This window comes from Archocentrus centrarchus, chromosome 9 (assembly GCF_007364275.1).
Source record: "Archocentrus centrarchus isolate MPI-CPG fArcCen1 chromosome 9, fArcCen1, whole genome shotgun sequence".
NCBI classification, from domain to species: domain Eukaryota; kingdom Metazoa; phylum Chordata; class Actinopteri; order Cichliformes; family Cichlidae; genus Archocentrus; species Archocentrus centrarchus.
In genome coordinates, this window is record NC_044354.1 from 16,773,614 (window position 1) to 16,792,544 (window position 18,931).

At 40.5% G+C, this 18,931-nt stretch overlaps 1 protein-coding gene across 12 annotated transcripts in view; it reads right to left on the bottom strand.

Moving 5' to 3' along the window:
• mef2cb (myocyte enhancer factor 2cb) overlaps nucleotides 1–18,931 on the bottom strand; it is a 67,786-nt gene that overhangs the window by 47,352 nt on the left and 1,503 nt on the right. For 8 of the 12 annotated variants that reach the window (XM_030737698.1, XM_030737697.1, XM_030737693.1 and 5 more), the window contains exon 1: nucleotides 10,538–11,013. The gene's annotated coding sequence lies outside the window, so the exon portion shown is untranslated. Of the gene's footprint in view, nucleotides 1–10,537; nucleotides 11,016–12,939; nucleotides 13,070–18,931 lie in introns of those variants that run through there. The other 4 variants (XM_030737700.1, XM_030737699.1, XM_030737690.1 and 1 more) reach the window with 3 other exon arrangements.

Here is an 18,931-nt window from a genome sequence, read left to right on the forward strand (position 1 = left end):
ACCGCTCCCGCCAAAGCACTACTGCCGTTTGACCACACTCTATTTTTAGTTTAGCGCTCACCATTGTGTTTGACGTAGCTCACACTTATGCTAAATTCTGCCAGGAATTTTTTTTTTAACTCCCTTTCTCATGAAACAAAAGGTGTTATTTCATTTGTCATTTATTTTTTTCTGTCACAAAGTCTCAGACAAGTTGCTTACATTCTGACTTGTTTGTTTGCTTTCAAATTCTTGTTCCTCATGGTTGGTTTTAAACGTGCTGCGTGTCGTTATTTATGCATGTGTGAATGCCTGTGTGCGACTGCATGACTGTGCCTGCGCGAGCGTGCGCGTTTATATGTCTGTTGTTGTTGTAGGAACGTCTTGTGAAGTGAGTTGTGTGATATCCTGCCTTGTTGTTGGATACGGTGGCATGCTGAATGCATTAGCAGTGCACGCTGATGCCGTTCTGTGTTCTGTCGTCTTTCAGCCACCTCTGCCTTGTCTCTCTGCAGCGACTGATCACACGGCTTGACAAGCAAGTTTGGGTCGTCGCTACGTGGGCTTCAAGTTTTTCACCGGGGAAAATAACAGAAGCGTGGAGTTAGCTTTAAACAAATTTGAATCATTTTAGAGTGTTAAGTTGTGGGGAAATCCCCTGAATAAAAAGACAGCAACCAGTTTTTATTCCTTGTACAGTTCCTTGAAAATATGCAATTTTAAATTATTTTTCATCTTCATCATTATTAGTTGCTTTTTTTTTTTTTTTACCAAAATCAGAAATAAAAATGCCAAGTAAAACCACAAATGGCTGGCAGAAAAACAGACCAGGCATTCTATATAAATCGTGACTTATTTCCCTCCTCTTTCTCTCTGTTGCACTCTTTATCCTTGCCATCGAGCATCAGTTGTTATTTATTTATTTTTCCTATTTGGGGAATAATGGGCTAAAGTGGCTGAGCGGAGGAGCAAAGGAGTGTGGGATGGAGGGACAGTGGACGGAGGGGGCAGAGGCGGGTTGCGTTTTGCTTCGCTGGGCTTGCTCCTTGGTTGAATTTTTCTCCTCTCCTCTCATCTGCTTTGCAAGCTGGTGGATCAGTGAAGGACCTGGCTGCCTGGAGAACCCCCCACCCCCATTCCCCCCCGCCACCACCACCGCCACCCCTCCACCCCTCCACCCACTCCCCGCACTCAAATCCCTCTGCTGCGAGCACAGCTGCACCGTTCACATAACCTCGCATGTCCCCCTCCCAACCCTATCCCCCCCGCTAATGATAGCAGAGCACGTCCCCTCCACACAAGGCAACAGCTTTTTCCACTTCACATACATACACACATATCTGGTGTGCACGCTCACAAGAGCACTGGACACATGCACAGACCAGTGGGCATGACATGCCCCTTTTCCTTCTTAAGGTTTTTTCCCTTCATTTTCTTTCTCATATCATTCAGTTTCTCCCCCCTTCTCTTTGCCCTGAGAAAAATCCCCCGCCCTTATGACCCAGTGAAGGCCTGAGAACATGCACAAGAAAGCACACACAGACCCACACATACATATACACACACACACTTAGATGAACCCTTTAACTGCAACTGCCCATTTTTCTCCCTCTGTATAACTTGCCACAGCAAGTGACCTGCATCACAGCTGTGTGTGGGAATCTGAGTAGGAGGGTGTGTTTGTAGGAGGGTTGAGTGTGTGAATGTATGTATGAGCACATACCTGGACACGTCAATGTTCACACCACATATGCTGCATCTATATTTCTGCATAACTGGCTGGGTATACGTTTATTTTATGTATGTATATCTGTTGTGAGTGTGTGTGTCTATGTACGCAGTGGAGGAAGGAGGCGAGGGCAGCTCTGGGCTTCTGTAGCACCTACTGTGCATTATGCCAAATAAACAACTCATTACATGTGTATTTAACCAAGGGGAACTGGCGAGTAGTTGGAGCTAATCCCCGTTATCGTTCCCAGCGTTTTCTCCTGATTAGGCTACAGGGAAGTGGAGCCCAAGAAGGCAGGTTGCTCAGTGCAGGAGAAGGAAGAGCGAGAGGGGAAGAGAAGAAAGAAAATCATTTGAGTTAACTTCCCACAAGTGCCTTTCTTAGTTATAGTATCCTTTCTCACTCTCTCTCCCTCTCACTCTCTGTCTCCTGCTACCCTCTTGCCTTCTCTCCTTTCTTCTCCCTGTGGATTTTGCATTGCTCTTCCTTGTTTTCGACCATCTCTCAGAACTGGGTCATCGACAGATTGCGCGGCACCATTTTGAAGAACATGGGAAGGAAAAAAAAAAAAAAAAACACGTTCTTGCCATGAGAACAATCCAAGGTTTCTTTAACAAGTACCCCGCTTATCAAATTAAGCTGTCAAAAGCACATTAATAACAGGCAGCACAATTCTCTTCACAGAGAAAGGGGGGAGGAGGGTGGGGGTGGGGTGGGGTGGGGGTGAAAGCGCATTTGGGAAAAAAAAAAGATTTCTCATGCGCTGTGTAAAGAGACAGTCAACCAAGGGCAGTAGAGCTTTTCAAAGATTTCTCCCTCTCTCTTTTTGTCCCACTTATAATATGATTATGGGGTCTCTATTATGAGGGGCCAAGATGCAGAGTGTCACTCATTTAAAGGGTGAACAATATCTTGGGTTACAGTGTAGCAGTGATGACACTCATATTTAAAAGAATTACAGATGAAAGAGCATCTCTGGATAATAATGTAGTTTCAAAAGCAAACAATTAGATATGGGCTTGAGGAGTATGATGCCCAGTAAAGAATACCATAATTAACCAAAAACGTGGTTATCCACCCACATAATTGAGACATTAAATATGAGTTTGACCCTGGAAAATGTGAATCTTTTAAAAAAAATAAATTAATGTCAAATGGAAAAATCTAAACAGCATATAAAATCCAGTTCTACTCCTATAGCTAACCCTTTTTTTCAGTCTGTCACACCAAATCGCCCACAAATTTGGAGTCAAATCATCCCGTATGAAATTGAGAGCACAATGACAGGGGAACTGCGAGCAGAAGTGAGGCAGAGACACAAAGTTCGGACCTATAGTGTTATTCACATGGCATATGCTCAAGTCATAGAAATGAAGTCAACAAGACACCTCGGCATTCAGATGGCAGATAAGAGAGAAAACCAGCCTGCGTCCTGCCACACATGAACCGAGTGTGGAAAAACCCAGTTCTCATTCTGAAATTTCTTTTGTGCTGCCATCTTAACACTCCCTTTAAAATCTTTTAATCTGCACTGCATTTGTTAAAAAAGAAAAAAGAATTATCTTGTAGTTTTTTAATCTGTACGTTACAAAATCTGACAGTGTCGGCTAAGACTTCTCACACTAAACTGCGAGCCCTTTTTGCGCTTTACTCCAAGGACTGATTTTCTCACACCCTCAATCTGAGTCCAATCCTGTTTGCACGGCCCCCAAAGGGGCTGCTCTGTCGTAGCCTGGAGTGGGCCGGCGGTGGATGGATGTGACGTGGAGGAACTGGGACTCTGCTGGAGGGAGGCTGGAGCCACGGCAGGTATCCCCCGCACTTCCTCAGCTATTTTTAAAGCCATGAGTCCAGAACTGGGCCAAAAATAAGACAGAGGCCATTTTGGCCCATGACAATAAAAGCAAATAAAGATCCCTCACTCGCACACTTTAATGCACACACGCATGTGTATGAGGAACAGAAAAGGATCCACGTGCACAAACAACAGCAGACAAGAAGTGAAAAGGTCTTCACTTGACAATGAAACTATATGTCCTCCTATTGAGCATACACAGATGTGCACATCCACACATACACAACAGACAAAAGTCAATACCAAGGCTGTGCTATTTCTGTAGAGAGCGCTATTTAGGAAGTGCGGGCAAAGTGCCAGTATTCTCCTCAGTATCGTCTGGCTGTCATTGCAGTTATACAAACTCACCTCTTTCCTCTCTCACCCACTCCTCACCCTTTCCACCCAACCCCTTGTTCCATTGTCACTACTCTCTCTCTCTCTATCTCTGTTGTTCTTATACACACACAAGGTTATTTGTTTTTCCACTGGGTCGAACCACAGTGCCAGGTGAAAGCATCTATTGGCAGGATAAAGAGAGTGGCTGGTGTGAGATCACAAGGCCCCACTCTGCCCAGCAAACCTTGAAGTGAAGCGCCGGGCTGGAGTTTCAAACAAAGTGCCCCCTCATTCATTATACATGCAACTGCACTGAAAATCTCCTTCCGCAATGCCATCTTCTTCTCATCTCTCTCTCTCTTTCTCTCTCTCACTTTGCCTCTCCAGGCCTCTCTCTTTCCCTCTATCTTCTTCCCTCTCTTCTCACATCGCCCCTCTTCGTTTTCTCTCATTTTTTCCAGACAGAGCATCCATAAAGTATGAATAAAATTAATGACATCACGAGCTGCACTTTGGAAGAGCCACTGTAGGAAAAAGCCATACATCACAGGGCAGAAGGAACTGGGCTGAAAAAAAAGTGCAAAAAAAAAAAAAAAAATTTTTTAAGAAAAAAAATGACAGAGAGAGAGAGAGAGAGAGAAAAGGAGCGTGTACGGTGGACCTTGTTTCACTCTTCACCACCTTCAGGGTCCTTCCTATTGTGTGTCATCATGTGTTATTAAGTTTGAGCTCAGGTGCACATTAGCTGGAAAGTTTGAATCCATTTTTTTTTTCCTCTTTTTCTGAAATACTTTATCCTGCTTTCTCCTTAATTTTTTTGGTCAGCTGAGTAAACAAAGTTTTCCAAACAGTCCCGTGTTGCACATTATTTCAAATGCTGGCCTTTGGTGTGGGAATGGCACAGATGACAGTGGAAAGAAACACTGGTGTGGGCTTTGGCAGGACATCGCCTGGTTAAGCAGTGTGCTCTACAGAAAATGGAGAGCACTGAGCACGGATTCTGAGCTTTTCCCCCGACTTAGAAAGTGTTAACAGCATTTTCAGCAACACGCTCCCTTTGGTGTCGAACAGAGGATCTCCTGCATTTACACACACATTGCCCAGATTTCTGATGGTGAAAAATAAGCACAATATTAAAGACTGTGATATTCTTCCTTGGAGCACAAAAGAGAGATAGACATATCAATCGCGCTGCCTGTTATTGGATATTTACTGTTACATTGTTGCATTACAAAAGCAACATCACTTAAAAGCCTGACAGGGTAAAATTCAAGTCCTAATTCCTCTGAATTCAGTGTGAACACAAGATCTGCTATAAATATCCAATCGCAACGTGACGCTCAGCAGCAACATGGATGGGGAGCAGTGGCGGCAGCGGCGCGGATTGTGGGTTTCAGATGGATGTGAGCTTGTGTGAGGCCAAGGCACAGAGCTACCTCTGTGCGTCTCATAGGACTCTGTTGCACAATGACTCGGCTATGTTGCAGTTGTGACAAAGATAAATTACAGCGACTGGAAAACATTTCTACATTTTTTTCTCACTCTCCCCTTCGCTACACCTTTTTTTCTTCTTTTTTTTTTTCTTTTTTTCTTGGCATTGGGTGTATTCCAAATGTGTCCCACACCAAAGGGATATGGTGAAGGTGGGTGGAGGCATCTCTCTCTGAAATAATATTAGGGTGTAAGAAGTTGCTCCTAACTATTTAGAGGTCAGGGACAGGGTTTAATCAAAGAAAATGCCTTTGGCTGCTACATTTGCATAAATAGACAGGAAACACTTCTCTGACAAACTCACTTCTAAAAAAAGAAATCTGTCAAATGGATTCACAGTAAATTCTGGTTTTGCCACATAACATTTAGAGTCAGTATTAGAGATATCTTGTTTACATTACATCTCAAACTGACTGCACTGTGCAGAAAAAGAAAAAAAAAATTCCCAGAAATGAAACTTGGGTTAGCACTGGGAAGATAATGTACCAATTTATAAGCATGAAAACTCTCATTTAACTCTGATTTTAACATTTAAGACTTCATGTTGGGCCTTTCAAACTAACTGGAATGATCTCATGTTTAGACAAAGAAACCCAAACTCTGCTCTACTCTAAATGTTGCTCTTTGTCTTATCATTCAAAATCCTCTGCTCCTGCACTCCTCCAGCCCTCTCGCCTCCCAGGCCTCTCTCCCTATCCAAATATTTCAGACAGCAGGCCTCAAGTATGGTGAGGTGTTCTGGTGTCGCTTTAGGTGGGCTGCAGCTGATGATACGATTGTGTGGTCAGCACTGCCGAGCACAGACCACCCAGCAGGCTGCTGCCGTAATAATGACCAACAGGCCAGGCAGGAAACAGGAAACAGGATGAAGAAGGGCAGGACATCCTGTTCATCTAGATCAGTGTGTTAAACATGACATCACAAATGCATTGCTTTTTAAAGGTGGATACCTGATCAGAGGCCAAATGCTCGCTCTGCTCTTAACTAACCTCAGCTCAAATACATTTCTAGCTGCGTTTTCTCTGTGCGCGTCTCCCTCTGTTTTCATGTGCATCTGTCTTCTCAGTTTGCCTTTTCAGCCCTCACACTGACACTGTTTTCCAGACTGCTCCATCATCGCAGACATCAAATCCTACCCTCTTCAGTGTGAGAATAAAGGAGAAAAAGAAAAACAAGCATTTTCATTTGAATATACACCAGCAACAACCTCACAAAACTCAGACGAAGAAAAAAAAAAAAAAACACACATATGCACACAAAAGCACAAACATTCCAACGCACAAATACACAGAGACAAGACACAAACTTGAAAATGCATGCACGCACACACACACACACACACACGCACGCACACACCTACCTCCCAGACACACAGCACACACTGACAGACAAACACACAAAGAAACAGCAAACACAAAGCACAGCACAGCCAGAAGTCTATTTTATGCAGAAATATTCTAAAGTGTGTTTTACAATACAATTAAACATCAAAGGCTGATATATTCCTCTGTGATCTTTAACACCCCAGTGAACAAACCCCATACACCCCCATCCACTTACAGCATACAGAGAAAGTTGCTGAACGTCACTGCTAATTACTAGATAGAGACAGAAGAATACTTTGCATCATTATGCAAAAACCAGGACATATTCAAATATATGCATTCAATCCACCAAAAACCATTCAAGGACTGCATTATTTACTTTTTTGATTTTTTTTTTTGATAAGTTCTATGAGTAATTGCAGCTCTTATGAAAATATACAGACAGTGCTCCTAAGGCAAAGATGCATTTGGATAAACATTTCTAACACTCACAACAGTTAGGACAATGAAAGCGAGATCTGCTGGAGATGAGTAAATAAACACATGGTGAGGTTGAGCCCTGCACATTTCGCTGGTAGTATAAAATGTATGAAAACAAAAAAGGAGACTTTTCCTCCCATGTAGCAAATAGAGAACACCTGCCATGTGCAATAAACAGGAATGCAACAAGCCCTTAAGTTGCTATAAAACATAAGTATTTTCATCAGCTTATAAATTGGCAAGAAAAATTGTTTTCTAAGCAAATGGCTTAATATTGCTGTTATTTGTGCGAGGCAAATTTACCACATATAGAGCGGTACTTTATTGTGTTACATATGCTGCTAAACCAATTAAACTTATTTATATACAGGATATACAAGGTTGTCTCTCGACATTTTAAGATATTTTCTTATATCATGAAGCACTAGATATGAGGTAAATACAAATGTCTACAATTGACTCTTATATTAGCCTCTCATTTGAGCCGAAGGGCATGAAGTCCAATTAGAGTTCTCCAATATCTACCTCCCGATCTTGCCAACCGGCAATCTGCAAATGAATGTTTTGCTGATGTTTAACTGAGTAAACTCTGCAAACTTCTTCCAAAATATTTGAAACCATTAGTGAAAAAAAAATAACTTTAAAGCACAGCAAAAGGGGCTGTTAAACTGTTTGCTTGAACATAAATACACTGGATGTTTCCATTAAGAAAAATGTTTTCATAGATCTAGTTTTCCATGGGGTGGGGGAATGAAATGTGCCTCTTATACAGTATTAAATGTCAATGTGAGTAGAGATCAGGGAGCACAGTGGTATAGTTTACACCCGTTTTTTTAAGATACAAGCTGAATGGCAGGAACAGTAAGTAACTTCCAGTAAAACTCATTTATGGGCATTACATTACACATTTATAAGCAATATATTAGGCATTTAAATTTAAAAAAAAATATTTGTTACAGTGTTCCTAATGCCGATTTTGTTTAAGTGCTTTGAAAACACATGGCATTACCCTGACCATGGCATACAATGTGTCCCTTTCCTTCACTTAACTAAAGCTTTACTGAGCCCCTGGTGTACAGCAAAGTGCCCTGACAATCGGCTCAATGCCCTGGCCAATCACAGAGACACGTGACCTTCTAATCCCTCTCTGTGAGAAGGGTAAGAGTGTGTTGTCACTGTTGGTTTTGTGAATCAACGCCTAAAATCCCAAATGATTTGTCAAGACGGAGAGGTCTTAAGAGAATAAGAAAAACAAAAGCAGCGCAGGCCAAATAGTGTGGGTGTTGCTGCACGCATGTGTGTAAAAGTGTGTGTGTGTGTAGGAAGAGAGAAAAAGAGAGAAAGAGAAAGGAGACAGAACATGCTTGTGTGCACCTGTGTGTGTTTGCGCACGACTGCATACAAGTATCCGTGTGTGTGTGTGTGTTCGTGTGTGTGTGTGTGTGTGTGTGTGTGTGTGTGTGTGTGTGTGTGTGTGTGTGTGTGTGTGTGTGTGTGTGTGCGGAGGGTCTCTTAGATTACAGAGCTTGGCTGACAGACTTCTCAGTGTGTAATCGTGGGTCCACATGCAAGTGCTCACCTTCCTCTGAGCGGATTAACCTATCGCTAAATCCCAAGAGAGCAACAGGCCAGACAGGCCACACAGAACAACTTCATTGACGACGGTCAGAAGAGGAAAGCTATGCGTATGTTTTTTTATAGATTAATCCACTCATAATTTTTCAGGAATAAAAAGTTCACATAAAAGTTTAATGAAAGGTAGTTAGGCAACTGGACACTACGTTATCTTATAAAGTAAAATGAGGCATCTTAAAAATCACATATGTTTTAAATAGGGAGCATCCCTTTTATCTGAAAATGAACTGTGAAATGCAGTCAAGCAGTATGCAGTGTGTTTTAAACGGAGACATAAAATAGGCTCATATACTGTTATAGACAGAAACACATTACCACTCACAAAATAACACTTGGCAAGTGCCTTAAAATACCTCATTTACACATCTGTTTTTCTTTTATTTAATAGTTCAAATGAAATCTCAAATCATTCTGTGAAAGTTACAATAATTATATTAATTTTGAGCAGTTATCGCTACATTATTGTCCTGTTCCTTTCTTACTTTTTAGTGGAATTTATTGAATGGATAATTCTATATTTTATCTTAAGAACTAATTCAGAAGTAAAGAGATAAACCTTGAAGTTTTATTGCCCATATCCAAGTCAGTCCCACAATCTATCTAAAATCAAATGAAATGCACTGTAGTAATTTTAAATGTTTCTCTGCACATTACATCACTGGGCCTCAAATCCGCACACTTTAAGTGTAAAACAAAATTCCATTTTTGGTTCTAAAGCTGAGACTTAAGAAAGTTGCTGTAAGTTAATTGTAGTCTTCTGATTTTTTTTCCCCCTCTCATTGCAACAGGTTCAGTTGAGCAATGTGAGGCTGAACCAAGCTTGAATTATAAATATATCATACTTGCTCTATTGTAATAAGTCAGTCTCAGTCACAAAGGAACAGAGAAGAAATTATAGTTGAGGCTGAACAGCCAAACCTCCTCTAAAACACTGATTTGCAGTACAGTCCACTGTGTCTCTCATCTACATAAATTTACATTCAAATAAGTCTAAAAAAGATGTTTTTCCCTCTATTGTAGTGAGGAAATGATTAGCTATTTATTTAATAATTATTAAAGCTTCATACATTATATACCGCTCAAAAGTTTAGCACGGGATAATTATCATCACTATACCTCAGTTTAGTACGTTTAGTATCATGCGCAAGGAACCATATATCCACAAACTAGGATCATCTCATATATTCTTGTTTCCCTAATTTGTTGCTTTAATGAAAGTCTGAAATATAAAAACTTTCAAAATACACGTGTGTTTCCTATTGTCTTTGACGAGGTTTTAAAGTTTTGCCTGAGGTAGGCTGAACACTACATTTTTTACAATCCTGGTGTAACTTTTCATATGCCACCCTAAAGCGCAAAAGAGGGCATAAAGTATTGTGTTAAGGTGGGCTGCCTGTTCATTGGCTTTGGGACTGTGCGCCTGCATGTGGACATGAGAAAGCTGCACAAGGTCGACACAGCAGTGACACCTAAATCACCAGACAGATCTTCTAATACACTATAACCAGTGATTTGATGTCATCCGGTAATTATATTACATTGTTGTCACCGGCACGAGTCGAAAGGGGTCACAACAAATCAATACACGCAGTTGCTGTACTTTGTTGAGGAGGCAGCGCGCATCAAACTAGACCCTCAAGTTTCTCTCTGGGAACGTTTAAAATAAAGAACATAAGATGCGGATGTTTGCCGGTGAGTGCCAAGTGGTGCAAGTGCGGTACTTACTTTATCTGAAATCTTGTCCGAGTGAAGCGAGAGAAGGCTACAACAAGCGGTCCGCCGGTTGTTTGGTCCGGCCGTTTGACAGCAAGGTTGGAACCGCTGCTTGATGGGGGACGGAGTTCGCCGAGACGCACTTAAAATCCAGGAGCGCAACTAAGCAGAGGACGGCGCCGAGAGGAAAAAAGTAACCTACAATACGTGGTATGAGTCTATAATGTCAGAGAAAACTACTCTCTCTCTCTCTCTCTCTCTCTCTCTCCCTCTCTCTCTCTCGCTCGCTCTCTCTCTCTCTCTCTCCCTCCCTCTCTCTGTCTCTCTCCCTCTCTCTCTCTGATCCGACAGTGCTTGCTCAGGAGGCGCTAAGGACGCTCCGTCTGGTCTGGTAGTGCGTAGTGCCGGTGAGCGGCGAGGGACTCGGTGGAGCGGCTGTGTTGGAGGTGGTGCCGGTATAGTACTGGACGTCTGAAGCTTGATAGTGATGTTGTGAAGCTGTTTCTGTTCCTCCCCACAATCCCAACCAAGTCTTTCCCTAAACCTTCTACTCTCCTGCGTGAAGAAATAATCGATTTTTTTCTCTCTCCCCTTTTTTTTCTTTTCTTTCTTTCTTTCTTTCTTTTTTTTTTGACTCCTGAAAGGGGGCGGTCTCACATTTCCAAACTCTACTTTAATGAACGAGGCATGGCTCTTAACGCTTTATTATCGCGCCAGCCCCGACAGAGTGGACACAATTAGCTGCTCAGAGAGGACCGCTAGAAGAAGATGATGAAGATGGGACACGTGTTCTCTAACTAATGATGTAATAGAGAGCACCCTGAGGTCTGCAGCCGACTTCATATGGTGAAATCCGTAACGCGAAAGTTCTGTTTTGTCCAGGCAGATTAAGTTTTCGGCCTCTTGTTTCGTGCAAGCCACATCAGATACCAGACACAAAAAAGCATTTAAAAAAAAACAGCTTGTTTCCTTAAACACTTAAGCTTATTTGAGTATCTTTTCTAGAAATGCTGAAGGGAAAAAGACAGAAAAAGCCAATCCCACCACTCAGGAAGTTTATTGGTAGGAATCAGTTTCTGCAAACACACGCAAATGATCCCCCATCACTCTTATTTTAACGAGAATAAGAATTAAAGCTTTATTATTCCATTAAATGACATGATTCTTCTTGCAATGCGATTTCAGTTAAAAAGTAAGAGCAACTTTAGCAACTCCCAAATGTCATTTTCTAATTCTCAAACAATTCCTTGGATGTCTGTGCTGCCTCCTCTCTCAGACAACACTACAACACTTTTGCACATCCTGCACACCGCCAATCATTCTTAGGGACCCAGCTATCTCCTACAGATAAGCTCTGACAGAGACAGTAAGCATTGGGGAATTGCCAAGTCTTTATCCGTCCAACCAAATGATTTCAAAACATCCACTCTATTAGTGTGAAGATAACAATTAGAACAGCAAGTTTGCCACTTCAGATAAGACACAGACAGGCACTGCATTGGCTCTCTGTATAGAGATGTATCCCAGATAGGCCTCATAATACCAGAGTTCTATTATACTCACATTATATGGGTGCCATATCAGTTTTAGGATTTTTAATGGCTGCCCTGAAAGGAGCTTGTTATACTGCAATACACCATAAGGTCCCATTGTTGACTTTATATTAATTTACCATAAAAAAACAGGAAAACATAATCACAGGCTTTTACTCAACATTGTGTTTGAAATCCTTATGTTTTTCTATAAAGTTTCCTCAAGCCTGATACCCCCCCCCCCCCCCCCCCCCCACAAAAAAAAAAAAATCCTTTTGGTTTAAATACAGTTAAATAGCAAAGTCCCTCCTCATTATTAGCTTTGCCCTAATGCTTGAATTCAAGCAATTCAGACTGAGTGTAGCGCAAATAGACACCAAGTAGCTCCATAATCTTTCCCTTCCCTTTTGAAGTTCACCTATGACGCATAAGCTATGTAAGCAGTCAGCCAGCCAGTCAATCAGTTATTCACTCAGTCAGGGTAGGAAACGGTAGGACATCAGTTAATAAATAAATCAAGCTGGCTAATCTGCTTGACAGGTGAACATTACAGCCTGTAACTGAAGCCGCTGGTGTCTGATGACTCTGAATGCCACCTTCACATCACCTGACCCTTTAATCTTTAATAGCATTTCCTGTGGTCCCTAGACCTCCATGATAATCAATAAGGTGCCGTCTGTTTGACACAGTAGGTTCATAAATGCAACACGGGAGACATCAGTGGAATTACATATCAGCATGTATGAAACGGTGAGTTCACAGAGTCACAGTTTCAACAGACATGATTTCCTCCTTTCAGACTTCTTAGCGTACACTGCCGAGAGCTGCAATAAATCTCTGAAATATATGGATAGCTGTGGGTGCTTATGTGATCGTACATACCACATGCAGTGTTCCTTCGTCTTCTTTCTTACGTGCCCTCCCTCTTGTAGCTTTCTATGCTGTTTGTGAGCAGTTCATTTAAGAGGTCCTTTCAGTGTTCCCAGTGCTTGAGGTCGTCATTGGTTAGCACCTGAGAGGAGAAGTAAAGTAGGGAGGCTTGGTAAGAATAAGAGTGAACCTGCCAGTGAAGTGCTTACTGCTTCAATGCAAGAGTAGGTACTTACACACAGTGTGCAAGGTCCGTGTTAACATCTGTGTAACGTGTGTGTGTGTGTGTGTGTGTGTGTGTGTGAGAGAGAAATAAATGGGGGAATGTGGAATACATTTGAATGGTGAAAAATCATTAAATGAGGCAAACACTGGCTCATGCTTATTTAGAAATGACAGACTTGTCTACAAAGATAAACCTATGGTTTATGCCATATGAACAGCCTCCATCAATTCTTAATTTAATGCAAAATAGGGAAGACCTACTGTATATTTTGCTGTTGAGACTACTGAGCAGGGGGTCTAAGACTATATATATATATATATATATATATATATATATATATATATATATATATATATATATATATATATATATATGGAAGAAACAGCTCTAAGCATTATATTACCCCACACTGAAGAGCTGAACGTGTGTCACATTATGCTATTAAAGCTGATAAATTTAGGGTTGGGTACACAATGACTGTGTGCAAATAAGCTGAGCGCGTCGTAAGTTAAATATTATATGTTTTGGCATTTGTATTATCTTAAGACAAACTATTTTCTCATTAATCAAAATGAGCGAAATTATTAGTTTCTTGCCATCTAAAACTTCCCAGACCTATTCATTAGCCATTGTCCCTCCCTCCTACATGCAATCCTGAACTTGTACTTTGAGGAGTGTGTTTGCGAATGTGTTCGAGTGTGGGTTGACAGTCTCATCAAAGCCTGGTGGAGCAAAAAGCAGTTTAAGAGTTTGCCAAACAATTATGTAATTTCAAAATATGTCACAGTGTGTATAAACACACACTTTAGGCTTTCGGGTAAATGCAGTTTCGTGAGGTTTGGCTTCAGCTGTGCATAAAAAGAGAAACAGGGGAAACTGCGACTGGATGTTAAGTCAAACATATAAGTGCGGTTTGCTGATATTGATCTTGGTTGGATTGTTTCTTAAGCCTCTCCTGGCAGTCACTTCACAGCATGTGTCACACACACACACACACGCACTCACGCACACGTGCAGAACAGCTTGCCTAAAAATGTGTGTGTGTGTGTGTGTTTGTGTGTGCGCACGCGTGTGTGTGTTTTTGGTAACAGAGGGAGAAAGAAAGGAATGCCTCTCTCAAGCAAAAGATAAACACAAACACATTTCCAGGGCAAACAAGAACAGCCCGGGCTCACTGCAATCTGTTGTCGATCATGATCACGTGAAAACACAATCTGCCTGTCACAGTAGATGATGTTGTCAAGCGCTCTGCCTCACTGCTCCTGAGAATTAGCCAGCGATTACAGAAGCACTACGAGACACACAGAGTATTTGTTGTATGTCGGATATGTCTGAAGATGCTTCCAGCTTTATTTGGTATTTACCGCTTTCTCTTCCTGCGTTCATTCCCTAATGAATTTTAGACACATTTGGTATTTTGACAATAGACTGATGCTACATGATGTGACGACCAAAGCCTTCACAGGGAGCACAGAAAGACCTGCAGGCCAATTTAACTCACAGGCTCAGCTGGGAATCTATAGATCTCACTTTTGCAGGTGGAGATGTTTGTCTGTCTTAGAGTTGGAGTCATATGGGTGTTTCAAGGGCAAATCTCAGTATGTAATGTAATAATTCACTTTATAATTATAACTAAAGATTTTTATTTATAAAATTATTCTATTGAGGGGAAGGAAAAATGTATTATTCAAGCTTTTTGAACTGTATCACATATTGTGTCAATACATTTAATTAAAGTTAGATTGACTAAATAAATTTGCAAATAAAAAAAATAAAAAGCCTGTTTAATAATCAAAGCATTTTTAAGCATTATGAATGATTTTCAAGTGTTACGTGTATGTCATGTGAATGTTTACATTCAGGACCAAAATTTACAAGAATCTACAATATGGTCTGTTATTTTATACAATTACCAAACCATAACATCATTCAGTCTTTGTTCATTTGAACTCAAAGTATCTATATCATAGATTTCTTCGTCAGCCTCAACATCTGGGTTCTGTTCTCAGGGTAAACACACCTGCTTTAGAAAATGAAAGATATCCCCCCCCGCCGATCTGTGTTTGGTCTTTGGGTAAGTCATCTAAAGCGTGGTATTATACATAATTTGAAGCTCCTTATTAATAAGGATTATAATGAAACTCACAGGGCAATATCATCAGTAATTATAGTCAAAGGAATTGTACTACTGTACTTTATAATTAAGGGAGTAAAGGTTAGAAAATCTTTTTTTAATTAACTGAAATCATATTTCTCCATATTACAATATATGTAAAACAAAGAAAGTCATAATCATGAAGAAGCATTTATTTGTACATACGAATATGTGAACAGGCAACTCTCCTCTAGATTTAGCTTTTAGGCAATATCTCCTTGTTAATTTTGCTTCTGAAAGAAATCAATGAAGCACTTCTGGGTATTTTGTCTTTGCTAAATCTGTTCTATGCAAATCTAAAAGAGTTGATCAACACGCGTATATGTTATATATAGATGCATCACTGTTACCATGTGTCTCACATGAACCTCTAAGCCAAATTCTTTCATCTAATATATCATAACTATATCACTGTTGCATTACTTTCACTAAGAAAAACAGATTTTTAAATTTAGTGTTAAATATTCCTACATCAATCATCACTGCAGTTTTATTTGTTATATATATTTTTTTGCTGCATACATTTCTTGCTGTTTTAGCTGATGAAATTTACTGCCTAACAGGAGAAGTGGCCTGCTGTATTTCAGCGAAACCGTACAGTTTTAATTTCAGTAACACTGTTTTTTTTTTTTCTTTCTGTGTGGCTGCATCTTTAATAATATATATCATCCAAAAAAAAAACAAAAAACTGTATATAACAAGCCCTTAAGAAGCGGTGACACTGAGAGACAGCATGAGTGATTTGCATGTGTTGTGTTTAACCAACAGCATTCTGTCTGTACACCTTTCCTGCATTATGGATGAGGCACAAGCTGAACAACAAATTCTCCCTTTGTTCCGCTTGATTCTCCGGTTACATCACAGGAAAAGCTCCGAGGTCCTGTGACTGCGCTGACACGCCGAGACGCAGCGATGCTGGGTGAGCTGTTAATCAGACCTGTTGCTTCTTCACTTTGTTATATCACATCGACGTGGGCTTCTAGATACAGACACGCAGACCATGAAGCAAACACACCTTCCACATATTTAATTCAAACAACTAACCGTGCCACCTGTCGAATGAATGATAATAAACAGTCTCAATAAGATGATCACATTGGGAAGAAACAACTCAAGTTGATTACAAAGGCGATTATTCAGCCTTGATACCTGCAAACTGCCAGCCAGTTTATTTTATTTACAATGAAAATGCTTTATATGTCATTAATGTGACAGGTGCCATCAGTGTGTGCCATCTGCTATGTATGAACGACACACTGTACAGGCACTGCAATTAAGTATGCAGCCTGCAGGGGAGGTCTGCACCCTTCTTAGCAGAATAGAGTGGTTTAGCACATGGGTTAACTGGAGGTATTCTCTACACCCCAAAGTTTAACCAACTTTTTACCCTAAACTGTAACACTGTTGTATTTTCATGGAGTAACCATTTAGACATTTTAGCCGAGTAATTTTTTTTTAAACAGAAATTAAATATCTCTAACCGCTATCCCACAAATATTTTAATTGTTTTTAATTCATTTCCTTCATTATTCTAATCCCCGACGGTTTTCTCTCTCACCTCCTCCTCTTCCTGTGTCTTCTTTGTGCTTAACTGCCATGCTTACTGTCTGTATATCAAGGGCTCAAAGTTCTCTTTGTCTCCAGCAGATTGCTTCATGAGAGGGAGGGAAAAGAAACTCACTTTCCGCTAATGATTTTTCCTCATTTTGAATGGTTGGAAAGTAATTCCCTATGAACTGCTCCAACAAAGGCACAGTTATTCCATTGTTCTTGCTGCCCTTTCTCTAATTGTGCCTATAAAAGAGAGATGCCAGTGATACTTTTTATTATTATTTTTTTTTGTTTCAGTTCAAGGGGTGCCCACCGGTGTTTCCTGAAGTGGTGCAAAAACTGTGTCTGAAACAACATTATTAGTGTTAAATATGCAGCAATGGAATAGATCCCACGTCTGAGCAAGTGCCATGATCAACACGTAAAAGAAGAAATGCAGACTTACGTTACAGCTGAAGTTGCATTCAGTTACAATTTGTAAATAATATTGAGCATGAGAGACAGCTTTAAACCATGTCCGCAATTGTTCCCTGAAGTTAAACACATTTCAAAAGGAACTGGCAAAACTTGTCCTTCTGACGAGGGAACCAAATCAGACAGCGCTAATATGGGTTTTCTTCTGATGTCTCTGGCATTGTTGGCTTCATTTGTGGCAACAGAATTAATATAGTTACACAGTTACATATTGTAACCCCTTTTTGATACCAATAAATAAGCAAAGTAACATTTTTTTTACAGAATAATGAGTGATATAAAGAGTATAATAAGTAGAAAGTGACTTGCACTTCCTGAATAAAACCAACTGTAATGCATCCAACTTTAGCACCAAAATCTACAGTTAGCACTGTTTTGATTTCCCATAATAACTATTACACAGCAAAAGCCCCTCCTACAGCTGTTGACCTCAGCCAATTCTCTTGACAATTAATGATCATTCAGTATGGCTCTGCAACTTCTCCCACACTCTCAACAAGCAGCTGGTAGCATCTCACTGTGAAGGAGAGTATCTGGAGTGGAATACATTGTGTATCTAAATGAGGATTTCCCAGCTCGCATGTATGATAGCGAGGCCGACCATCGGCGCAGACCTGTGTTACATAGTAGAGCTTGGGAGACGAGCGGCAGTGTCTAAAGCTCTTTGTGCCTCCAGGATCACCCCCAACTCATTCTTATTCAGACATGATCAGAGGGGAGGCAGGCAACTGAGATTAGCTCCAGATCAAAAGAGCTGCCTAACGCCAGCGCTCGTGTTTTGTAGATTTAGGCGGCCCCGGCACATAAGCATTGTATCGTGGCGGCAGAGCGTCATACTGTTTTCTGGCCTCGACGGTGCTCAAGGGGGTAGAAGGAAACAGAGTTTTTATACAGGAGGATGGACCGCTGTTGGAAGTCTTCCAAAATTAAATAATAAAGATAATAAAAGAGAATGAAAAGGGGAAAAAAAATAACAGAATTACTATGCTGTTACTGTAAGCCATTACAGAACCAAGATACTTGTGCGTTCCATGCCTCACAATTGAAATTGCTCCCATATGTGTAATTGGTCATGGTTCAGTTCTAATTTGTTTTAAAAATGAAATACACTTTCTACAGTAACATAGTTTGAGTAACTCAAGAGCATCTGGATCAGTGGTGCCACAAAATAACCATGGAAACTAACGCTTTCTGTCAGCAGCAGCTACAGAAGAACAACAAATCAGCAAATTACTCTGACAATGTATCTTAACTTTCCCTCTAATTTACACAAAGACACCAGTGGAAACCACAAAATGCATATCTGCATTGAATTACCTTCCACTTAACACTAAACAAACTGAAACATGCCGTAACCACAAATCTTTAGAAAGCTCCATTTTTTTTTTAGGGAACTCTTTGCTTGTATTATGAATGACAGTAATGTTTATTCATTCACATTTGAGACATTACCACTTAAGTTCAATAGATAATAATAATTTACTTACTATTCATACAACATAGAAAACAAAGTGAAAACAACAATGAAACTAAGTTGGAAGGTGGAAAGACAGGATGAGGTGAGTTTCAAAGGCAGAGAGGCAACTGCGTAAGAGCGC